Source organism: Protopterus annectens, chromosome 2.part0, assembly GCF_019279795.1.
Source record: "Protopterus annectens isolate FY-2018-M chromosome 2.part0, PAN1.0, whole genome shotgun sequence".
NCBI lineage: Eukaryota > Metazoa > Chordata > Ceratodontiformes > Protopteridae > Protopterus > Protopterus annectens.
Window position 1 is genome coordinate 395,486,778 of NC_056728.1, and position 25,857 is coordinate 395,512,634.

The 25,857-nt window shown below is 37.8% G+C and overlaps 1 protein-coding gene across 2 annotated transcripts in view; it reads right to left on the minus strand.

Moving 5' to 3' along the window:
- LOC122793102 (annexin A1-like) overlaps positions 1 to 25,857 on the minus strand; it is a 280,484-nt gene that overhangs the window by 187,191 nt on the left and 67,436 nt on the right. The window lies entirely within an intron of this gene.

The following is a 25,857-nucleotide window of genomic DNA, read 5'->3' on the forward strand; positions in this document are numbered from 1 at the left end:
TTGAATGTAACATAACAAGTATCTAACTGAAAGTAACTAAGGCCATGTTGTTTTCCTCAGGAAGTTTCACATAAAAATTGTTTAAATCAGCAGAAAATCATGGGAAAGATGGTTAGCAGATGATGACCAAAAGGTGGTAATTCGTTGCGTCAGCATGGTAGGACAGGATTAATTTGATAACCTGTAAAAATGAATGCATTTCCTGTTTCTGGTTAGACAAACTCTGTATTAGCACGTTTTTGTCTCCTTGCTGCAAGATTAAAGTGCCTTAACCTGAACCTACCGTGTTTTGATAATTTTTAAAGTATATTTTTCCTTTGACAATCTATTATCCTAAAACTGAAGACTTAGCATTGCAGATAGAAGGTGACATGACATCTACTTAGCCAATCAGCTGTTCTGTTTGTTATACTGACATTCTTAATTCAGTGAAGATCTGTTTGCCTGAAGTATAGCATCAAGAAGGGGAAAAAATGGCAAGAATGCAGTGGCAGAGTGTTTTGATCTCTGCACTTCTCTGCTCTGTCCTACAGAAGTTTACATAACAGCTTAATGGCCATTTAAGCTCAGATAATGTAGCTGAAAAATAAAATACTTAAATTATTTTGAGTTCCATTGAAGTAAGCATTAAAAAGAACTGACAGAAAATAATTTATGACTTTTATTTTAATAAGCAGGCTATCCTGTCAGTTGAAATGCTTTGATAATGATGAGCTAGTCAATGGATGAGTCCGCACATTATTTCATTTGGAAAGCAAATTTATTAATAAGTCTAAGGAATATTTTACTTGTGTGAATCATCATGCTGCCACTTTGGAAGCAAGATCTGTATCTGCTGAACCGTTATTCACAATGCAAAATGACAAAATTCAGTTTGTAATAGCAAGTCTTTGCTGTGCTGATGTGTTATGTATTCATTTAAGCTACTTTAATCAGTGATAAGATACTTCTCTTTGGGGGCTTTATTATTCACAAAAATAAAGAAAAGGTTCTATATTTTTTCTCGCACGTAAATGTATTGAAGAATAAAGTAAATACTACTCTTGCTGAGATCTGTAAAAGTAAGTCAGTGGAGTTTCCAAGGTTGCCACTGTATTCTCAAAATGAAAAATGTGTGGAAAAAATTATGATAAATTACTCTCATAAATGCCTTCCCATTGTGCATATGGAAAGAGATTGCTTTATGGCCTTTTGGCTATGATCAAGTGTAGTGTATGTAGATAACAATATATTTAATAATGCTGAAAGCTATACTGATATTAAACTAAGGTCTTTGAGTGCTACAGATATTTCTCTTTGCCTATGATAGCTGCTAATGAGTCAATAAACTTGGTTGCACCTGTCTTGAAGAAAGAAATAGCTGCACAACAGTATGTAACTTGCAAAACTGTATTAAAGAATTCAGAAAGTCATTGGGACAGATTCCAAAGGGGCTTCACTTGTGGTAATCCTTAACTTAGGCTGCTACCATTTTTAGACACTAGCGCACCACAATGATCCTATGTAGTCTGTAGGATCCCCATACTGTGCCATCTCCTCAGCTGAGTGTTATGCTAATGTGACATTCTGGTGAAGTGACCTATGTTAATTAGTCATGTGCCCCCTCCTGGAAATGCCTGAGGTATAGTTTTATACAGAGGACTGATTCAGAGAAATGCTCAGTTACATCATTTAACTCCGCTAAAAAAATGCAATTGACCATTACTTTCAATGGGTGAGAATGCATTAGAGATAATTGTCAGGAAGTTTAGCAGACAGGTGATGGAAGTGTGGGCTGTTTGTGTGTGAGAGAATATGCAGTGAGTGCATGTGTGTGTTCGTGTGTGTGTGTGTGTGTGTGGTGTGTGTGTGTGTGTGTGTGTGTGTGTGTGTGTGTGTGTGTGTGTGTGTGTGTGTGTGTGTGTGTGTGTGTGTGTGTGCGTGTGTGTATGTATGTGTGTGTGTGTGTGTGTGTGTGTGTGTGTGTGTGTGTGTGTGTGTGTGTGTGTGTGTGTGTGTGTGTGTGTGTGTGTGAGTGTATGTGTGTGTGTTTGCACATGGCTGACTATGCCCCGAGTGGGATTGGGTGAGTGAGGCTTTTATATGTGTGCATATGTGTATGTGTGTTTTGTGTGAGTGTGCGTATATGTGTTTGTGGGCACTTTTGTCCAAACTCCCCTAGACTAATGAGAAAGTTATACAATATTGGTGGAGGAACACTAGACATCAGGGAAGTGTAAACATTATATGAAAGTATCTTAAAAAGTTCATAGAAAAACCGCATTGCAGCATGAAAGACATATGAATTGGAGAGACATTAGACATCAGGGATTCCTTTAAAATAATATTGAAAAGACAGTTCCGAAGATGATAAGGCAACAGTTTTGCAGCATAAAATATGTATGGCTGCGATATAATAGACAGTAGGTTCACTCTAAATTTGGTGTAAAAGTTTGTCCCCTGCATCCTCAGTATAGAAAGCAGCTCAATAACAGAGCAGATGTACCAAGGCAAGAATTTAAATAATCCTAAATCAGTCTATAGACAAAAAATATATAAGGGAGTAAAAGTTTTGAACCCTGTACTTTCATAGAAAACAGTTTGTTAACAAATACAACTTTAGCCCTCTGCAATAACAGTAGCCACCCACAGAAATAATTTAACTAGCCCTAAGTTCATTTAAAAAAGAAATACAAGGGGCAACAGTTTCACTTTACCCCTGGCATAAGGAGCAGTGTTTTAACAAAGCAGCCTGTTTGTTCTCTGTGCTAACACTTGACACTAGGATGGCTATTTAAATATTACTCTAAGTCACTTTAAAAAGTCTACCCTTGGTATTGAAAGCAACTCCTTTGACAAAGAGGAGCTTTAGTCATTTTTGCCAACTGAAGACGTCTTAATGGTTATTTAATTTATTTATTTATTTTACATTTGTTAAGCAAGTTAGTCCAACTGAATTTGAAAACAAACCCATTTTCAGTGGAGACCTGAGGGGGGAAAAGCCACACCAAATATAAGTACAGATAAAGTGACAATATACAAATAAGAAATAATCACAATACAAAATAATTGTAAAAGGTAAAGCTTATTACTAATTTGCATTGCATTGATAGTAAGCAGCCCATTTTCAGTTGAGATCCAAGGGGAAAGAGCCCCGGCAAACATAAGCAAAGTTAAACATACAGGACAAAAATTATTAAAAATAACAATGCAAATACAAAATTAATTATAAAGAGAAAAACAAAAGAAAAAAAACTGTGAACATTAAGGGTTGCACTGATAGCAGTGGTCAAAATGCATTACATATGAGAATAAAAACAAAAAGATAATTGTTTAAAAGAAGGACAATGTATAGACATTGCCAGGAAGTGTGTGTGTGGGGGGGGGGGGCAAATAGTGTGGAGAATGGGAGGGGAGAGAAAGGAGGGGGTTATAGTAGTAGAGCTGAGGGTTTAGGAGGTTAGTTTAAGCAGAAGTTACTAACAGAGAAAGAAAGTTAGGAGATGCGACAAGTTATACAGTATCTATATATTATATTGCATTTATATATATATATATATATATATATATATATATATATATATATATATATATATATCTATAAAATTATATTGTATTATATATCGCTTGCATCCTGATGTATTTTCTGAACAATAAGACACATGAAGCTGCAATGTCTGACATTACTGACTGATTGTAATGGTCCACAATTTAGGAGGGACAGGATAGGTATAAGAGTCAAAATCAGAAGCATTTTGAAAAATCAGTGACCATTGAATGGCATGGAGCTGTGTCCATCTGGCAGCTAACATACCTGTAAAAAGTTGTGATGAAGGCTTCTGGACACAGCTGGGAGGAATACTAGATGGTACCATGGAGAAATTTATGAATGAATGAGGGTGATGCATGTGCCAACATGACGATTGGGCCATCAGAGGTGATTACTGTAGGAAGTTGCTGAATAACACTACAGATAACACCATGCAATTCAGAGACAAGCAAATCAGCCAGTAATGAGGTCTTTCCTCACTGCAGGTAGTGTGTCATCTCTCATTCACATGTCCTGCAATCACAAACAGCCCCTTTTGGCCACAGCTCTTAGTGCCTGTAATGGAATTCCTAATCAGACCCAGAGTATGACATGCATTTGGTTTATCTTATTATTATTCAGTTAAGACGTGGTTTGTTCACAGCTTCTAACAATGGCTTATTTACAATGAAGGGTAGTAATTGTGATTTGCCCTGTTTCACCTCATTCATAACAAGATGGTCACTTCCTTCAATACAATCATCAATAATAGGGGCAGTAAAAACATTTAAAATGCTAGGATAGCTGGCATGCCTCAACAGAGAAAAGACCAATAAACTGAAACATTCAAAATGATAGCCTGCTTTTATAATCCATGACTGTACTGCACAAATATCACTTGACAGTTCTTTACACACTCTTTACTTCCAGATGCAGAGGCCTTCCTGTCTTACTTATAAGTACTTATAGATAGAGGTTGCAATTCCAGCAGCTTAAGTTTCAGAACACTGATTATATCTGACCCATGGAGTACCAGTGGATTTTCTTCAATCTGTTCATTTCATATATCCTAAAAGGTGAGCAGACTGTGTTACTCCAGTGAGTGAGGCCAGATTTTTAACACTGACTACATACACCAGGACCTGCCTTGGAGAATGTGAAAGATATTTAAACACCAATACAGCAAGTCTTAACACCACAAACAGGTGAAAAACACTTTTAACAAGCCTGGAGTTCGGATGGAAGTTGACTGTTAGCAGTAAAATGGTTTAGGAATTGCGACTGTATACACTTTTCAAGTATTTTAGAGAGGGGTAATAAAATAGCTAGTCTAAAGTTAGTACGGTTGTTTTGTGTGCCTCCATTGTGGATTAGGGATTTTCCAAAGCTGTGTGACATAATCTACAGATGTGGCTCTATTTATAAGAATTTTAATGAAATAGGCAACACTATCAACAGAGGGTTATTCTGGAGGAAGAAGATCAGACACTTGAGAGGTGAGCTTAAGCTTTAGCAATTATTTTTTTTAACTTGTTGGGTAGCACAAATCAAATATAATTCAAAACAGAAGGTATGGTGGTCATTGAAAAGGTAGTGGTAGAGGGACGCAGAGTTGGCAGCATCAGTGAAGTACCTTTTAAAGATGGAGGAGATTTCTTTATCTGTTTTGGCTTCTTGATAGTAGTCCAGTTTTGCTTAACATTGTTTTTGTGTATAGGAAGTAATTGTTGGAAGTAGGACTACTTGGTCTATCTAATTAATTTTTTTACTTTATTCCTAAGTGTATTATAGACTTGTCTGGATTGCATGATTTGCTTTTTTCCATTGTTTCAATGCATTATCCCTCTATGACATTAGGTGTTTGATCTTATTATGGACATCCAAGGGGCAATAATACCTTTTACCTTTTCTCACTGGGTGGAGAAAATGGTGTTTAAGACAGAGAGAAAAGTGTTATTGAAAATGTTGATGGCTTCATCCAGCAAAAGTATTTTGAATGGAGACTAGTTGCATTAGCTTATTAATTTATTAAAGGTTCCATTAAATCACCTTTTAGAGTGTACCCTACTGAATGTTGTGATTCTGTTGACTTTATGGTATCCCCATATGATATAGTTGGGATAATGGTCACTGAGAGAGAGTCTAGTAGTATATTGATAGAAAAGATTTTAGTAGTTTTGGAAGTTAATATCCAACTGATGATTCTTTCTTTACCTATTCATTTATGTAATGCAGCTGCATCAATAATTAGTTGAGTGAAGCTAAATAGATTAATTCTTGGTGTCACATACCTGTTTGAATTGGGATTGGACTAGACTTTACATATCACAGTACTATATACTGTGGACTAATGAAAGGTAAGATAAGCTGCCTTTTTTCTTTTTTTTGAAGATTTAACAGAATGTAGATGGTGGAGAAAGTCATGTGTTAGTAGTTGTTTAAAGTTAAGTTTGCTAGAAGTACTTCTGATAAGTTGATTGTGGATGGGTTTAGTTAGGAGTGAAATAAGTGAAGTTCTTTGGCATATAGAATACAAACTTCTCCCCTTTTTTATGTTCTGTCAGCTATGATAATTTTGTACCTAATGAGAGCATTTCATCATCAGTAATATTAGATTTTAGCAATGTCTCTGTTATTGGTGGGATATCACGTTTGTGGATGTGGCTCTAGTCGTGTAAGCCACTGACTGTCCTGCAGATACTTCTGGTTTTCATGTGGTACATTTCAATGTTATTCTTATGTGTGAGTGTCAAAAGAAAGGCCACTGTCAACCTGGGTCCCCAGGTCCCTGATAACCTCTTCTGTGCTTAGTGGATTGCCACCTATATGGTAGCTTGGGATTACCTTGTTTTTCCCGAAGGGTATGACTATACATTTTTTGGCATTTAACTTCAGGCCATGGCTCTGGCACCAGCTATCAGTTTCCGTGAGACCCCTCTGAAAGATATCTGTGTCCAATGTACTTTCCACTATGGCTCCCAGTTTGCAGTCATCTGCAAACTTTGTCAGCCATAGTCCTCCTATGTTAGCCTGTACTTCTGAGAAGTAGATGCCGAACAACAGGGGGCCAAGGACTGAGCCCTGTGGGACACCACTTGTGACCGGCTTGGAGTCTGACATGGCGCCAGCTACTCTAACCCTGTGGGTTCTGTCCTTTAGCCAGTTTGCAACCCATCTTGTGACATATGGGTTTACATTTAAGCTGGTAAGTTTCTCTATAATACCCGAGTGGGGTATTGTGTCGAAAGCTTTTGCAAGGTCAAGGTAGGCTGTATGGACTGCCTTTCCTCATCAATGGCCTTGGTGACTGTTTCGAAGAAGTCGACCAAGTTCAAAAGGCATGATCTGCCCTTGACAAAGCCAAACTGGGTTGGGTCCAATGTCTGCAAGTCCCTATGTCTTTGTTTATGAGTTCCATTATGATCCTCTCCATAGCTTTGCAGACCAGGCTTGTTAAGCTTATGGGGCGGTAATTACCAGGGTCCATAGAGGCACCGCCTTTGTGGAGCGGGACCACAGTTGCTGTACGCCACTCCTTGGGCACGTATCCTGTGGTAAGGCTAAGATTAAACAGCTGCCTTATGTGCGGGTTTAGTTCCTCATTGAGTTCGTGTAGCACACAGCCGGGGACACCATCCGGTCCCATTGATGCTGTGTTTTTAGCTTTAGAGAGAGCAGCTTTCACCTGCGCATTGGAGATGTCTGGGAGGCTGCACTCCATTGGGATAGTTATCTCTCCTTTTGGGGGGGAGAGGGGGGTGAAGTTTGCACTGAACCTGTCTGCCAGTATGTTGGCAATGTCTGTGGGTTCAGTGATTTTTGTATCATTTTGGACTAATTCTGAGCATATCTGGGAGTTTTCACCCAGGTTTCTAACATAGCTGAAGAAGGCCTTATGATTGTCTTTTGAATCTATGGCAATTTTTCTCTCAAAGTTGGCCTTGGATGATTTTATGAGTGCTCGTATTTTTTACTAATAATGATCAAAGGTGTCTTCTCTTTTATGGATTTTGCTCTATCATGTAACAGCTTTCTCCTCTTATTGTAAAGTTTGTTTATGGCTGGGGTCCACCAGACTGGACGTTTGCCCTTGGTGGAAAGAGTCTTGGTTTTATTAGGGATTGCCTGATCCATGCAGTCCTGGAGGTGTTCGTAGAAGGCATTTGTAAGGGCTTCCGCAGCTTGGGTTGTGGTTTCCACTGGCTCGGGGGCCTTGAAGGATACCACACCAGTCTTGAGTAGTGTGAAGTTTGCTTTAGAGAAGTTCTTCACTGTGGTCTTTTTTGTTTGGGGTGGGGGTGGGATGTGGATATCCAGTGAGATTAGTTTATGATCTGATCTCACCAATGAGGGATATACTTCCGGTGTGGAGCATTTTGTCCCCATGTTTGTGATGATGAGATCTAGTATATTTTCTCCTCTTGTGGGAACGGTGACTAGTTGTTCCATGGCATTTGAATTTATGAACTCCAGGACCCTTTGGGCTAAAAAGTTTGGGTTTGAGTAATGTTCCCAGTCTATATTCAGGTAGTTGAAGTCACCCAATATAATGGTGTTTGGAGATACATTTATACCCTCCAGTGTCTTCAGGAAGGCTGTGTGGGGTTCCTGAGTTTGAGAGGGTGGCCTGTAGCATGCTACAAATTGTAGAGCAGTTTTGCCTATGGTTAATTGCACCTGGATGGCTTCCGATGCTTCGTGCGTTGCCACCAACCTGGAGGTGTGGGTATCCTTGATGAATATGGATACACCCCCTCCTTTTGTGGTGTGGTCCGGGTTTTGGGGCCGGAACGCATGATATGAGGTAAAACCTGATAGTGCCGGGGTGCTCTCAGGAGCCTTGAACCAGGTTTCAGTCACAGCACAGACATCGATGTTCTCCATACTGAGAAGGGCCTCGAGTGCATGCATTTTGAGATTTAGACTTCTGGCATTGAGCAGCATTACCCTTAGTTTCTTCCCATTTTTGTTTTCTAGGGTGGTAGGTTTAGAATTTGAGCCTTGCCTAAATAAGGCACTATGGGGTGGCAAGAGCCTTAGCCAATATCCGGAATCCCAGGGGTGACAGGTGCAAGCCGTCCCTTGCGAAGCAGCATGGCTTGTCAAGCATGTCATCCCAGGCAGACAGACACTGGATCCCCTTTGAATGACACCAGAAATTAAGCCAATTGTTAAAGCTGATCATCTTGTCTCTATGTTGTGGCATCATTCTTGGTGAAGGAAGGATGCTGCTCAGGGTCAGGGTCATACCTGCCTGGGCTACATAATCAGAGAGCTCCTCTATGTCTCTTTTCATGTAGTCCAGGGAGGTACGTCTCAGGTCGTTCACACCAGCATGGACAATGACTGTGTCATATTTGTACTTGCTGTGGAGTGACCCGAGTGTCACTGCTGGACAGAGGCACAACAAACTAATGGGCACAGTATTTTTTAACATAAGGGGTGGCGTAAGCCACAAAAACTCTGGGCTAGGCTTATAAATGCCTTAGGACAGATAGCCTAGTATAAACCTATGAACCTATGAACCTATGTGAGTGCATTTGTTAAAGTGGGTCCTGGGTTAGGTTGAATAGCTGCACTTAAAGGTAGGTGTACAGATGCTAGAGACTGATGTTGGATTTGTATTATTCATTCTAATACTTTTTACTATTTTTTTCTGTACCTGTATTTGTAGAGAGACATTTTGTGCAAAATAAGGTATTTTGTTTGTTCAGAGTTATGGACAAATTTCTTGGGGAGTGTTTGAGGTTGTTATGTGAGGTGTTGTAGAAAGTTTTGTCACAGTGATTGTTATAAGTGAAGTGGTTCATAAAAATAATAGTAGCGTTAGTAGCAAAGAAATCGTGTTTTGCATAATCTTTTAGCAAGATGGTGAGAGCTTTTTTTCTTTAGGATTTGTTAAGTATATGTATGTTCATTTCAGAGATATGTACAAGAAGTGATTGATTGCTGTGTAGGTGAGTTATTGCCAGAAATTTCTGCCATGCTGGTAGCTGGTTTCAGAAATGGTATGTTTATAAGGTGTTAAGTAGAATTGTGGTAATTATACTACTTTTGGATTTTGAATGGCTATATGGGGAGATGGTGACAGTAGAAGTGGTACCATTGGTTATGAGTAGAGGTGTGGCTGAATGTAGTTGTATACAGGCCTTTATACCATGACCCCCCATTAATATTCCAAAACGTGCACGCTGATTGGTCAGCGTGCACATTGTAAATCGACTTATACTAATGGAAAAAGGTCCGGTCGCCCAGACTTTTTCCATTAGTATAAGTCTTTTTTAAAACACTGTATCGCTATGTTAAAGGAGTTTAACATAGCGAGACAGGTTTAAAAAAAGCAACGGAGATCTTTTAAAGCTGTCTCGCTATGTAAAACTCTTTTAATATAGTGAGTCAGTGTGTAAAAAGCAACGGAGATCTTGCTTTCTCCATTGCTTTATTTTAAAACCTGTCTCGCTATGTTAAATGGATTTAACATAGCGAGACAGCTTTAAAATAAGCAACGGAGATCTCCGTTGCTTATTTTAAAGATGTCTCACTATGTTAAACCCATTTAACATAGCGAAACAGTTTGTAAAAAGCAACGGAGATCTTGCTTTTTCCGTTGCTTTTTTTCAAAACTGTCTCGCTATGTTAAATGGGTTTAACATAGCGAGACAGCTTTAAAATAAGCAAAGGAGATTCTCTGTTGCTTTTTTAAAGCTGTCTCGCTATGTTAAACCCATTTAACATAGCAAAACAGTAAAAAGCAACTGAGATCTTGCTTTCTCCATTGCTTTTGCCCACAACTCTGATGTACTGCGTAGGCATACACATGCGCAGTACATCAGAACTGCCGCAGAATACCAGACAGCTGCGGAAGGGCAGCAAGGAGGCATTATACAATGCCATTATTTAAGAAAAGTAAGTATATTTTTTCTTAAATAATGTAATTGTATAATAGCAATAACCCACTTCTCGGTGTGGGTAATGCTGGATTTACCCACGGTTGGCTTTGTTTGGCCACTCGGGCTTCACCCTCGTGACCAAACCACGCCAACCATGGGTAAATCCCACATTACCCACACCCAGGCATGGGTTATTGCTATAATACACCTGGGGTGGCTGGGGAATAGAGATGGGAGAAGACAGAAGTAGGCCGTTGCTGCTAATAAGTGTGTGCATGCATTCATGCACTCTACATGGAGGTCTGCCAGCACACAGCAGCCACCATGAGTGTAGTTACAGCAGCAAATAAGTTAGAAGGTAAGCTAGAAAGAGGGAAAAGAAAATAACTGTAGTGAAAGAATGGGCTCCCTTTCAAAATATTAGGACTTGAAATACAGAATCCTAACATGATGATGATGAAAACATAAAGAATGAAAATCCAAGAGAAGAGCAAATGCCAAACAGCACTCTTTTCTTTAAAATTCTTTTTTGCAAGGGGCAAATCCCCCTTCTCCCCAATGTGGGGACAAGGTCCTACACCACCACAGCTTATATATACCAACTACAAGATCACCATACCTCAGAGAAAAGGGAATAATCTGAGAAATGGCAGTCTTTTCAATAACTCATTTTCCACCTTATAGGACTTGCTCACGTAGGTTCCAGTATTTCAAATGGTTACCAAGTGAATGTCAAGAAAGTACATCCATAATATTTTGACAGTACCTGAATATCAACATGGATTTTATTCTGATCATGGAATTGACACAACTTTCTTTAAGATAAAAGAATGTATATAGACTTAACATATCCAAGGCACTGTCATTAGCATTTTGTTTTTAGATTATCCAAAGACATTATATTGTAAACAACCAATGCGTCCTGAGAAAGATCTGGTAATAAGCTCCAGTGGTCCAGCGGCTACATAGAATGAAGGTCTCATGCTTTACAATGGGATAATGCCACTGTTCCTCATTTGATCTCCCGCAGGGTGCTTCATGGAGTGTTTTCCATGTATCATTACTGTCTTCCATCTTTATAAATGACATATGGACACATTATGGCACTTCCAGAATAATCCATCATGTTGATAATTCAACACCAGTGTTGAACCTCCACGTTGGCAGTTATGCAATCAGTGCTATACATGGAATTAATTCTATTCAAGTCAGCAGCTATCAAGCTGAATTTTTCACCTTAACATCCTTGAAGCAAAAAGCATTTTGAGAGCATACCAGCGTATTTTCAACCAGTATCTGGCTTGCTTATTACTTTTTTAGAATAGTCACATTCAAGCTAATGTAAACCTGCAAAGCTTCTCCTTAGATCATGTCAGACAAAGAATTTATATCTGACCTCCTTACCAAGCTTGTCATTACAAAAACTAATCAAAGGCTTAACAAGCTGTGTGATGCAAGAGCTTTGGATACAGGCTACTCCTGAAAAGCTATAACTTAATGTTTCCTGCTGCCTGGCCTCTGTCTTCTGTGGAACTTCCACCTCCCTTCTCTTCAGCTCACCCTGGTCATACCACACTATAATACATGCGGCATGTATGCAAACACATGCACATGCGCACACACACACACACACGCACACACACACACACACACACACACACACACACGCACACGCACACACACACACACACACACACACACACACACACACACACACACACACACACACACACACAGAAATGCTTGCCATAAGCACACACACACAGAAATGCTTGCCATAAGCACACACACACACACACACACACACATGAAGGTTTGCTTTTGAAATTTTAAATATCTTTGTTTTCTCATAGGCTAGGCTACTATATTTATTGTAAATACAGCACCATTGTTTTTCATTACTCTGATGAAATTCTTGCTACCATTGAAGAATGAAGTTCCTCAACACCTGTTTAGTTCTTTTCTCTGCTTTTTAGTCCTAGAAAGTTTTTTTAGTTATTTAATAATCATTCTTTTGATTTCTTTGGTTTCTTTAGCATTTAGGCTAGTATATTATGCTTTTACTGCTGTCTGTCAATTAAATACACATATTAACTGACTTATTCAGCTGCATTTAATCAAATTATACATACAAATATATCAGATAATTAATACTGTAAGTACACAGCAATGTAAGGCTTTTTTGGTACTCCTTCAAAACAATTTCAGGCTTCCACAGGGAGGCTGACCTCACGATTTGCAAAATGTCAGCTTTAGACAATTTAGATAATCTGAACTTTCTGAATAATCATGTTTTTTTCTGAGTTTCTTAGAAAAATGAATTTAATTGAGAATATGGAGTATGCATAGCTATACCCATGTTCTCTTCACCTATTTCCTTCATCTGACATATCTGCTCTCACCATTACCAGATTTTATGTAGTTTCTAAGTCCTCCTCTCTCCACAATCCTGTATTCCCTTCCCACGTTTTTGACATACTCCTCACCTCCTTTGATCACGCCCATTTATTCCCAAAGACTTGTCATTTGGTAAAGTCTGTCAGCTAGAACATTATTTGACTGAAGCTCTTCTGCCTCAGCTATGATACAGGAAATCTCTTCTAACACCCAAATATAACTATTATGTATGATACTTATCCAGTGCCCCTGCTCCACGGCCTCTGGCCATCCATTGCATATTTGAGTTTCCCTTGCATTGACCATGTCTAATATCCACAGTACTGATGGAACAATTGAGATTGCTTAGATATACCAATGTCCTGACCATGTATCAGTATACACTATAACAAAATGTTGGCTTTCATTATAATGTATTTTGAACTTGTTGCATATAGCAGTGTCCTGAATATACATATGTATTATTTATAACAACAGGCAGACAATACTGCGCCTGTTGTTTTTTTTCAAGGATGATTTATCAAAGATAATCATAGGGCAGTTGTTATTGTGTAAGCAGTATGTATAAAGTTACGTTTTGAATGAGTATCTGCTTTCTTTCCTTCGTTAGATATCCCTGCATATGAATATGTCAGAACCCTATTTTCCTTTATGTATACTTACATTTGTTTATGCAAAAATCATTACAAACATCATATTAGGAAATTCCTTTTTCCCTCCCAGTGGCTGTACCTAATAGCTCCACCATCTGTAACTAACTGACACAGTCATTCTGTCAGGGACAAGAGCCAGGCATCCCCATGCTAAGTGAGAATGATACATCCCATTCATTCCTGCCTGAGGTGCCTTATCAACTCATTTTTTCCACCACAGAGACAGTTTGGTGGTAGGGATCTGGCCATTTTCAAGTCCAGCAGGGTAGCCTATCCCTCCAGCAGTGCAGCAGCCCTTCCCTCATGGCAGCTTCCTGAACACCATGGCTGCTGCCTGACGCAGGGAATATGCTTCTGTTGGCTCTTTCAGCTACTAGGTAAAGGATATAGACAGCATATGCTTACAAGCTTGAACTTCAAAGGTACAAAACCTAGTGTTCCTGCAAGGTGTCACCCAAGTGGCAAACCAGCACTACCTCTGTCCACCACGGATGGGTGACCTTGCAGTGGTTGCCCACTCCAAACCTTCCCTGCTAGCTCCATCAGGTACCTGCGCCACTAAATGAACTCAGGTAATTGGGGTTGTACTCAAGGCATTTTCAATCTACTGCAGCAGAGCTGCCTGTTTTATACTGAGGAATCCTTGTCAATAAATTGTCTATATCTGGAATGTTTCTGTCTGGGCCTCCCATAGTAAAGGGTTCTTCCAGCTTAGATATCCAGGTCAACTAAAAAACAGAAAAAAAACAGAAAAAAAATCAAAGTTACTGTGTCCTTTGGATCCATACACTTCAAAGTAGTTTTATAAAGTAGCAGACTATCTCAGCTGGAAGAAAAGCAGTCTGACAAAGTCAGTGGAAAAGGTCAGTTTTTCTGTTCTTTGACCAGAGCCCATCTCCATGATAGATCTTGCTAAGTCACCAACACCCAAATCACCTCTCTGGAACTAAACCCAAGTCACTACAAGCATAATGCCTCTACATCACTGAGTTAAACTGTGTAGTGATATTTTAAATTCTTAATTAAAAGAAGGGTCTAATTGATACATTTTCTCATATACATTTCTCTCTCTCTCTCTCTCTCTGTACATATATATATATATATATATATATATATATATATGGTCTACTTCAGAAGACTGAAAAATAAAAAGACTGAATCCCAAAAGACTGAAAATTCAAAATACTGAACACATTTTAATGCAGGGGGAAAGCCCCCCTGCAACCCACCTAGCCCCCACACACCCCCTGCTAACTGTATATACCAACTCCAAGATTGCACAGCAGTGGAGAAGGGGCAAATTCCATCATTCAGTAGTTGAAATTTTCAGTCATTTGGGATTCAGTCTTTATATATATATATATATATATATATATATATATATATATATATATACACATACATACACATAAAGTATGCTATGCTGTAAACAAAAATTATTTTCCTTTAGACAAAACATCCAGTTTAACAAAAGAGAGAACCATACGTTTATTTTAAAATCCACAGTTAGCATAACAGCGGGTGAGATCTGTGGCACATTAAATGAGTACACAATTCAAAAAATGCCTTCTTGCATAAAAAACAGAATGTTTAAATTTTTGTGTAACCAGACTGCACTTTACCATCCCACTTCATGAAGAAAAGAAAACAGGTAAACCAACAAAGTTCTTTGTTCTAAGACTTGGCATGTGTCTCTGCAAAATATAATCTCAAAAGAAACAAATGCAGGTAAACATTACAAAATAATATGAATACCCATATTATTTTCTATTGGATTCATAATGTCAGTCTTCAAAAGTAAAGAAGCAAATGTTCTGTCACAAGACTTTCTTTTTAAAAAGTATTTGGCAAAAGTAAAAGGGATTACTTTCATGTTAACAATTATGCCTTCCATTTTTGGAAAAACAATTTAGACAGTGTCCTTCTTTCTTACTATCTTTCACACAGTGCTAGAATGTGAGATTTCAAAAGATGTGTTTTATTTTGGATTGCAGTTTCTATACACAAGTGTTAAAATGTCACTCATAATGCAACTGGAATGATTTCCACTTTTAGTGTTATGCAATAAAAGTTATGTGGTCTGGTGTATAAACAAGCAACCATGTTGTGTCAGTTACAGCTAAATAGGAAGCCTAAAAATCTATAGACAATATTCCTCTTTATATGCAGCAGATATTTCAGTTTCCTTAACGTCAATAGGAATCACATCTGCATATACAATAATGAAGAGATGAACAATTTAGCAATATTTCATCAACGAAATTCAAACCTAATATATAATATAAACCTTCATACTTAACAAGATGCTGATTTTTTATAGTGAAAGCAGTGCCTAAGAAGCAAATTGTTAACTTTTTAATGAAAATTTCCCATTATTAAGTACATACATTTGTGATTAGTATAGTATGCTTTAAATAAGTTGTAAATATTCTGTAGTCATAAAATGACTTCTGTCAGTATTTGGGCATTTTAATTCACTTTATTTCTTATTTTATCAGCTTAGAAAATTAACTGGGCCTACTTAGAGCCTTTTCAATCAAGACCTTGACCAAAAGTGCAATGTTAAACACAATATAAATGTACAAGTTAGAGTAAACAGTCAATAGATATGTTTTTGAAAGATGGAAGAAAATCAGAGAACCTGGACCAAACTGTATAGGCACGACTAGTGTAGAAACTCCATGCAACTGTCACCAGGAGGTCATGACTTAACCTTTGGCACAGGAGTTGTGAGGCAGAAACATTAGCCAGTGCATCATCATACTAGTATATTAGTGAGTTTCTTAATCAATTAATTAATTAATTATGATATATGGGTCTACTATACATGGTTGACATTTCAGCATGTCAAAGACAATATGGCCGAGACCATATCATCGACATTCGAAATGTCAACACATGTAATAAAAAAAAACACAACAATAACTTACCTTCACACTAATAGCAGGGGGGGGCTCCACCACCCCCCAATCCCCCTGTGGGAGCCCCCCCAGACCACCCCGTAACTTAAATATACCAACTCCAAGATCGCACTACAGTGCTGAAGATGGAAATCTTTCCATTCCGCACTGTATGGAGATGCCGGTTCCGCATGGCTGACATTTCGAATGTCGATCATATGGTCTCGGCCATATGGTCTTCGACATTATGAAATGTCGACCATGTGAATGAGACCCATATATATATATATATATATATATATATATATATATATATAAATCAAATTCTTTCTGCAGTGAGATTCTGACTAAATTAGCTGTATTTTTGTTATTTTATAAACAACACCTGTGAAACAAATTTGAAATGATACAAAACAAAAAACATTGTGGCATTTGAAATTTGAAATGGTGAGAGACTTAAAATTAAGTGAAATGAAACTAAATAATGCAGACTATTCATTAAATGGCATGGTGTATAATCATTGAAAATATATTTACTAAATGCAACAACATAAAATTAGCAGAAGCAATTTAAAATGGGAACCATTTAGCTTGCATGTTATGAAAGCCAATATAAGTAAAAAAAGTTTAAGAACATTTTAAAATGTTAAACACTTAATTTCTGGCTGCAGTCAAAAGAAAACCTACCATTCTCCCACAATACATATTGCTAAAAAGATCTGTTTCTGTCATGTGCTAATGCCATATTCAAAGTTATATGATTTGTCTATTTTCTGTGAATAAAGAAAGAAAAAATAAACTCAGCCAGCCAAAACTATGAGCACCCTTGCTTTCCTCGATATATGTTAAATGACCTCCACCCTTATATTCAAACCATATATTATTAGATTGATAACCATATGGTTGGAAGGACATTTCCAAGCCATGGTCATTAATAGCACTAGATCAGACTATTTACTAATTAGCTTAGGTGTCTTTCAGGGTACGATGTTAAGACCAATATTGTCCAACATAGTTTTTGTTACTGTCTCAAAAAATAGACAGTGCTGACTGAGAAAATATACAAATGAAAGTAAAATATACAGATGATAATAAAATTGGTTTCATCATAACAAGTGATAGTGACTTGCTATTACTAACTCTTTAATGATTAAATTATCTGCTTGGCCTAAATTAGTTGTGCTAAAATCCAGTTTAGACAAATACAGTGTAATGTATTTTACAAGACCTTTGTATCTATCTGTCCGTCTGTATGGGTCCTCCTGCTTTTGTCAAATGGTGTTTTTTGCCAGCATCTGTTATGTCTACACTATTTGGTCAACTAAACAGATGGTCAACATCTGTCAAGGACCCTACCTCTGAAGAGTCCAGATCTTCATTGAATGTCCAGAGTTGTGCCTTTTATTTTTGGTCTTTTGCTTTCATTTGGAATAGCAATATTTAAAAATTGTGCCCAAATTTCAGACCTTGTCCTTCCATTATTTATGGCTTTGAGCAGATTTCTTGCTCTAAGATGTCAAGAGGTATGAATTGGACAGTTCTTGGGGTTGGCAAATTTCTTTTCCCTAAGATTTGTATGATCTCAGAATTAGTATATATAATTACCAGGAGGTGTGGAGTTGCAAGGGGATTTGTCCCCCAAAAAACAATGCTTTTTTTCATTTTGTTTTCAATTTTTGCATTTGCTAAGATTAATTCTTGATGCATGTATAATAGCGTGTTGGCATACATAATGTTGATAATTTGGTGTTGACATTATACAGGTCAACATTAGTACTGTTCAACAAACTTAAACAAATCCATATATATCAACATTATGCATGTAAATATTAGTGTCATTAAACAAACTCAAATAAATCCATATAGCTAGCTAGCTAGATTGATAGATATAGATACATATAGATATACATAATCAAATATTCTTGAAGAGATAAATTATTATTATAAAGATTTAAGTACTACATTTACTGACAGTTTTTATTAGGCAAAATTGCTGACATAATTATTTGTCAAAAACTGAATCAAGTAGGTACTATTGTTAAAAATCTTGTAATAAGAGATACATAAGATCTATTACTGGAATGCAACAACATCTTCTGCAGTTACACAAAAAGACAGCATACTAAATTAGAATCTGTACAAAGAACTTTTACTTGGAAAATATTTTATTCTACTAGTATTACATATACAGAAAGATGTAAATATAACAGCTTTTGCACTTTGAATTATAGATACATTAGGGGAAGACTTAATATTGTATACAAACCTGATACTGAAACATAACAAAGTAAATCAGAACTTAGTAGTCAAAATTTCAAATTTAACAAATAAAGATGTAAAAATCCACTGCCAATCATGAGTGGACCGGAGTTCCGCTGTGGTGACCCCTAACTGGGAAAAGCCGAAAGACTTTTAACAAGTAAAGATTTAAAACAAACATGACATACTCATATCTAACATTAAGAGCTCCTTATTTGTGGAAGACATTGTTGATCACAATCAGAAGATCTAACTAAAATATAGTTACATTTAAAGACAATCTTGCTACATAGATCGGTGACTTAATTTATTATATAGAAGTTAGGAATCAACGTTCTTCAATGGTCTTCAGAATTTGACACTGGAAACAAACTTATAAGCTTATCCTGACATGAATGCATTACACAACTGTAGTAATCAAATCTACATTCAGCAAACAGGACCAAGGATATTCTTTCATTTCATGTATATTTTAAAAGCATGCTAAAATAGTTTAATGTCCCAGTGTATTTATCCTTGCTACTGAAACATAGTGGGGAATACATCCATGTTACTCAAGTGCATCATTCTTTCCCTTACACAGAATGTAAAATAATCCATTATACAACAACTCCCCATTAATATTCAAAAACGTGCACGCTGATTGGCAGCGTGCACATTGTAAATCTGAGTTATAGTAATGGAAAAAGGTCTGATCGCCCAGAATTTTTCCATTACTTTAACTCTTTTTTACAGCAACGGAGAATGCAAGATCTCCGTTGCTTCACACTGTCTCGCTATGTTAAATGGGTTTAACATAGTGAGACAGCTTAAAAAAAAGCAACAGAGATTCTCTGTTGCTTTTTTTAAAGCTGTCTCGCTATGTTAAACCCATTTAACATAGTGAAACAGTTTCTAAAAAGCAACAGAGATCTTGCTTTCTCCTTTGCTTTTGTCTACAGCTCTGATGTACTGCGTGGGCATATGCATGCGCAGTACATCAGAACTGCCGCAGAATACCAGACAGCTGCGGAAGGGCAGCAAGGAGGCATTATACAATGCCATTATTGAAGAAAAGTAATTTTTTTTTTCTTAAATAATGTCATTGTATAATAGCAATAACTCACGCCTGGGTGTGGGTAATGCTGGATTTACCCACGGTTGGCTTTGTTTGGCCACTCGGGCTTCACCCTCGTGACCAAAGCACACCAACCATGGGTAAATCCAGCATTACCCACACCCAGACGTGGGTTATTGCTATATTATACAACGACCCCCCATTAATATTCAAAAACGTGCACGCTGATTGGCAGCGTGCACGTTGTAAATCCGAGTTATGGAAAAAGGTCCGGTCGCCTGGACTTTTTCCATTACTATAACTCTTTTTTACAGCAATGGAGAACGTAAGATCTCTGCTGCTTCACACTGTCTCGCTATGTTAAAGGAGTTTAACATAGTGAGACAGCTTTAAAAAAAGCAACGGATTACTCCGTTGCTTTTTTTAAAGCTGTCTCGCTATGTTAAACTCCTTTAACATAGCAAGACAGTTTGTAAAAAGCAACAGAGATCTTGCTTTCTCCGTTGCTTTTTTCAAAACTGTCTTGCTATGTTAAATGGGTTTAACATAGCAAGACAACTTTAAAAAAAAGCAACGGAAATTCTCCGTTGCTTTTTTTAAAGCTGTCTCACTATGTTAAACCCATTTAACATAGTGAAACAATTTCTAAAAAGCAATGGAGATCTTGCTTTCTCCGTTGCTTTTGCCCACTGCTCTGATGTACTGCGTGGACATACGCATGCGCAGTATATCAGAACTGCTGCAGAATACCAGACAGCTGCGGAAGGGCAGCAAGGAGGCATTATGCAATGCCATTATTTAAGAAAAGTAATTATTTTTTTTCTTAAATAATGTCATTGTATAATAGCAATAACCCACACCTGTGTGTGGGTAATGCTGGATTTACCCACGGTTGGCTTTGTTTGGCCACTCGGGCTTCGCCCTCATGACCAAACCACACCAACCGTGGGTAAATCCAGCATTACCCACACCCAGACATGGGTTATTGCTATATTCATTTACTCCATGCAAGCAGATTTATGTATGTACATTCCAAACATACATGACTAAAAATTTGGCAGCCTATTAACTGCTTTACCCATTTTTCACTTACTGCAAAGAAAATACCTTTACCTGTGTATGCTTATTATTTACCCCAGTGTTATTGTTTCCTTATTGTAATTTAGTCTGGGATCTTTTTTTTTTCCCATAGGTCACGTCTAAAAATGGGCAGTGCACAGTCATGCTGACCTAGTCAAAGAAGTTGGTATGTAAATAACTAACTAAATAATTATACCATGACCCCCCATTAATATTCCAAAACGTGCACACTGATTGGCCAGCGTGCACATTGTAAATCGAGTTATACTAATGGAAAAAGGTCCGGTCACCCGGACTTTTTTCCGTTAGTATAACTCTATTTTTAAAACACTGTCTCGCTATGTTAGATGGGTTTAACATAGCGAGACAGCTTTAAAATAAGCAACGGAGATCTCTGTTGCTTATTTTAAAGCTGTCTCGCTATGCTTAACCCATTTAACATAGCGAGACAGGTTTTAAAAAAACAAGCAACGGAGAAAGCAAGATCTCCTTTGCTTTTTTTTACTGTTTCGCTATGTTAAATGGGTTTAACATAGCGAGACAGTTTTAAAATAAGCAACGGACATCTCCGTTGCTTATTTTAAAGCTGTCTCGCTATGTTAAACCCATTTAACATAGAGAAACAGTAAAAAGCAATGGAGATCTTGCTTTCTCCGTTTGCTCACAACTCTGATGTACTGCGCAGACGCGCAGTACATCAGAACTGCCACGGATGCCAGACATCTGCGGAAGGGCAGCAAACAGGCATTATACTATGCCATTATTTAAGAAAAGTAATAGTTTCTTTTCTTAAATAATGTCATGGTATAATAGCAATAACCCACTTCTGGGTGTGGGTAATGCTGGATTTACCCACGGTTGGCTTTGTTTGGTCCCTATGGCTTCGCCCTCAGGACCAAACCAAGCCAACCGTGGGTAAATCCAGCATTACCCACACCAAGGCGTGGGTTATTGCTATAATAATATATTTTTCAAGCTAGTCAGGTAACCTGAAAAAAAAAAAGTAAAACTGCTTATCAGTCTCAGCCTTTTAGTTGTTGGCTTTCACGGGCATCAACATAACTGTTTCTAATTCTTCTGCTGGGTTTAATTTAGTATACCCAACTTAAGATGAGCAGCTTTGCTACTGGAACCAATGTTCTTCTTTAGAGTCTGTAATTAAGCTGCATCTGAAGTATTTTAGATCATTTAAAATATACATTTACATCAAATTAGTTATTTTTCCTTTAGGATACATTCAGTCTGACATGGAAATGGATATCTTCATGGACAACGATGACATTTTTTTCAAGAAATTATTATTATTATTATTATTATTATTATTATTATTATTATTATTATTACTCCTACTACTATGCAGCAGCAATATCATCATTTCTAAAACAACTTATCACTTGTTATAATGACAAATAAACCTGGCTCTCTTTTACTGTAGCTCAAGGATTGTTAAGAATCTGTTACAGACTGGTTAGCAGGCTGTAATTCCAACAGCACACTCTGGAGGATTACTTCCAAGATGGCAAGCTGAACAACTCCCTCAGCAGCAACACCTTACCAATAAATTAGATGCTGAGGAAAATCCCACTTTTGCGCATTTTGAGCATTAAGACTTCAAGCAAAACAATATTGTTCTAAGGTATGAAAGAAGGAGACATGATTTCATTTTAAACTACTTGGATTCTCAAAGAATTAAATATGGCTCACTGGATTTTATGTAAGGCAGATCAGGAATGCTTATCTGCTGCAACTCTTTCTCATCAATGACCAAAAAACATTTCATAATTTGTGTAGGTTAGTACCATTAGGGTAGTGATCTCTTTGCAGGAAAGACCTGAGACAACATCTAAACTACCAGAGGGAAATTGGCATCAGAGAACTTCCCCTACGCTTTTTGGAATATGCACTCCCATTCCTAGTACAATGGAATTTGAGAGGATGATGTGCAATGAGGCAAAAATGGCAGTGTGTAAGGAGGCAAATGCCAGTGCTGTGAAGAGTACCTGTGAGGTCATGGAGGATTCAGAAACAGTTTTTCAGCAAATTTTGTTTGTTGAAACAGAAAAAGAGTAATTAGCAAGTGAAGCTTATGTTATTACATCCCTTCAATTAAGAGGGTTGTGAGTTGATTTACTGAACAAGAGTGTGATGCAGAGTGAGATGGAGAATAAAGAAGACATCTCTTGGGGTGACATTATGGATAAAATTAAAAGAAGAAGAAGTGGACTCCATCCTGAAGGGTAAAAGTAGGATTACAAAGAAATCATATGCAGAAAAAAAGTAAAAGAGGATGCAAGAGGAGTAGCAGAAAACAAAAAGGTTGAAGGCATTCCTAAATGGAAGTTTGTGGTGAGGATTCAAAATAAAGAAGAAAAAGAATTGGACAGATATGAAATTTGGGACAACTTAATAGTTCCTTTGGTTGCAAAATCCCAAGAGGTAAGAACATTTATTCTTATAAACAAAGAGACATTTTGTGGCATTATATTTGAGACTGTTTTTGCAATGAAAAATTTTCTTGGTGAATATGAAAAGAAGAGGAACTGTAATTCTTGGAATGTATGTGTAATCAAAGCATTTAACAGGGAGACAAAAAATAAGATTCATAAGAGAGACTTTGAAAAAACATTTAAAACCATATGTAAAGAATTGCTGGACATTACAAAAATTATGATAAAAAAGGTTTATGGTCTGGGGGATGGGACTGTAATATTGTGTTAAAGATAGAAAAACAGTAAAATTATACACATTCCACTTATGATAAATGTTGAAGGAAATAAGGTATGGTTAAATACCGGGGGCAGTACAAAACTTTTTTTGTTGAAAAGAAGGACATTTGATAAATAACCGTGACAAAAAGAAATGTGAGGAATTGGGTCATGATGCAAAAAAATGTGAATTCAAGTGTTACAAATGTAACATAATTGGGTATTTATAGATGGATTGTAAAACTGAAGCTAATAATCATGAAAGTGAAGAAATAAGAAAAGAAAATAAACAAAACAGTGATGCATTAGTACTGGTGGAAATAGAAGATAAATTAGATTAAGAAGAAAAAGAAAGTAATAAGAAGGAAGAACTAGAAGAACATACTGAAATAAGTGATGAAGAAGATATGAATTGGGAAATAGTAAAAGGGAAAATTAATTCCATTTGTAAAAGGGTAAAAGGCAGGAAAAGAAATTTTAAAGGAATGAGTATGAAAGAAAAATGAAAGGAAATGAATGAGAAATAAAATAAAGATATATTTTCTAGAAAGTTAAGGAAAAGAAAAGTAATAATTTTAAGATAATTTCTAAAAATGTGAATAACATTCAGAATATAATAAGAAAGATAAACCCCAGGATTCAGCAAGCTCTGCACGGCGTGCAGGAATAGTGCAACAGCTGCTGCAGGCAATATGGCTGACGTGCGATACAGGAATGAGCTCCCGGGACATGCACGAGTGCTCCTGCACTATTCCTGCATGGACACAGCCCCAGTATGCTAATTACCTCATTTGTTGGTGAAAACCATGCAAATGAGGTGAATTAGTGATCCAGGAAGCAGGCCAGCGTTCGTGCAGGAATAGTGTAGACTGCAGAAATGTATTCAGCCAGTAGCTGAATACATTTCTGCAAACTACAAAACGGAGGCATGACAGCAAATAAAAAAGCATGCATTATAAGGGTTAGGCATGCCGAAGGCCAAATATATGGCAATAGGCATGAAAATTAGTTTCAAAATTATGAAAAATAACTTTTTTTGGCCAATTTCAGACGTTTAAGCATAGGGCAGTGGTGTGCAAATGGGATTGGCCCGAAAATAATAAAAAAAGCTGTAAATAAGCTTTTAAACCAAAATCATCATTTTGCCATAATAGTCAATGGCATGCATAACACAACAAGACCATGGAATAGTGGTTGCTAAGGGGGAAGGCTGAGTTTCGGTTTTGTAACCATGCATTAGCAGTCAATTCTATGCAAATGAGGGCAATGATACTGAATCACAGATTTCCCCTCAGTGCTAGCTTGCACCTAACTGTGTAGGTGCAGTAATACCATGGTATAAGCCTAAGAGCTAGATGACTTCATAAGGGGGTGTGTCATGCATGCTGTAAACTTATTGGAGCTCTGTGGCCTGTGTTTGCCCTTAGGTAAGCACAACTAAGGAAAGGGGTGTCTCTGAAGCTGCCTAACAGTATTTACATTGCCTAAATAGTTGTGCACACTGTGCACTGGGTTGTAAACAAACAAAAAAAAAGCAGGAAATAGCATCTCCGTTCACATCTGAGCACTGTGTTTGCAAGACACACCTCGGGGCTTAAACAGGAAGGCAATGGTAAAGACAACAGCAGTAGGAAGGTAATCAAGGAGAACTAGCATAGCTGGCAGGTGAAATCTATCAGAATCAGCCAATTACACAGGCAGCAGCCCAGCCCAGCACACCACTATAAACTATGCAAACACCTTTCCCTATGGTTTTTCCCACAAACTCTACACCACCAGTGTACACAGATGGGGAAATTTTACCTAACAAAAGCAACAAAATGATAGGGGCTGCTTTTGCTCTCATAAATCAATATGTGGAAGAGGTTGAGGGTGGTGAGGATGAGAATGCTGATGACCAACCAACAGTGAGGAGAAGGAGAAGAGTGTACAGACCCAGGGTAACCTACCAGGGGCTACATGAGCTGGAGATAGTGGAGCGCTATAGGGCAGACAGGGACCTCCTACAGAAAATCGTTGAGCTGTGCTGGCCATGCCTCACACACAGAACCAACAGAGGGGAACCCATCCCAGTGGATACCAAGGTATGTGTAGGCTTAAGAATACTAGCCACAGGTACCTTCCAAAGGCCAACTGGGGATATCATGGGGATCTCACAGGCATCAGCATCCAGGATACTCCACCAGTTCCTGGATGCCTTGTCAGCACATGCCACTGAGCACGTTTATTTCCACAACACCCTTGAGGCATTGACCAGCAATATGTGTCTCTTCCACCAAATAGCAGAATACTCTGAGGTAGTGGGTGCTACAGACTGCACGCACATACACATCAAAGCACCCCTCAATGAGTGGGGTAGGGTCTACGTAAACTGCAAGGGCTTCCTCTCCATCAACTGCCAGGTCATG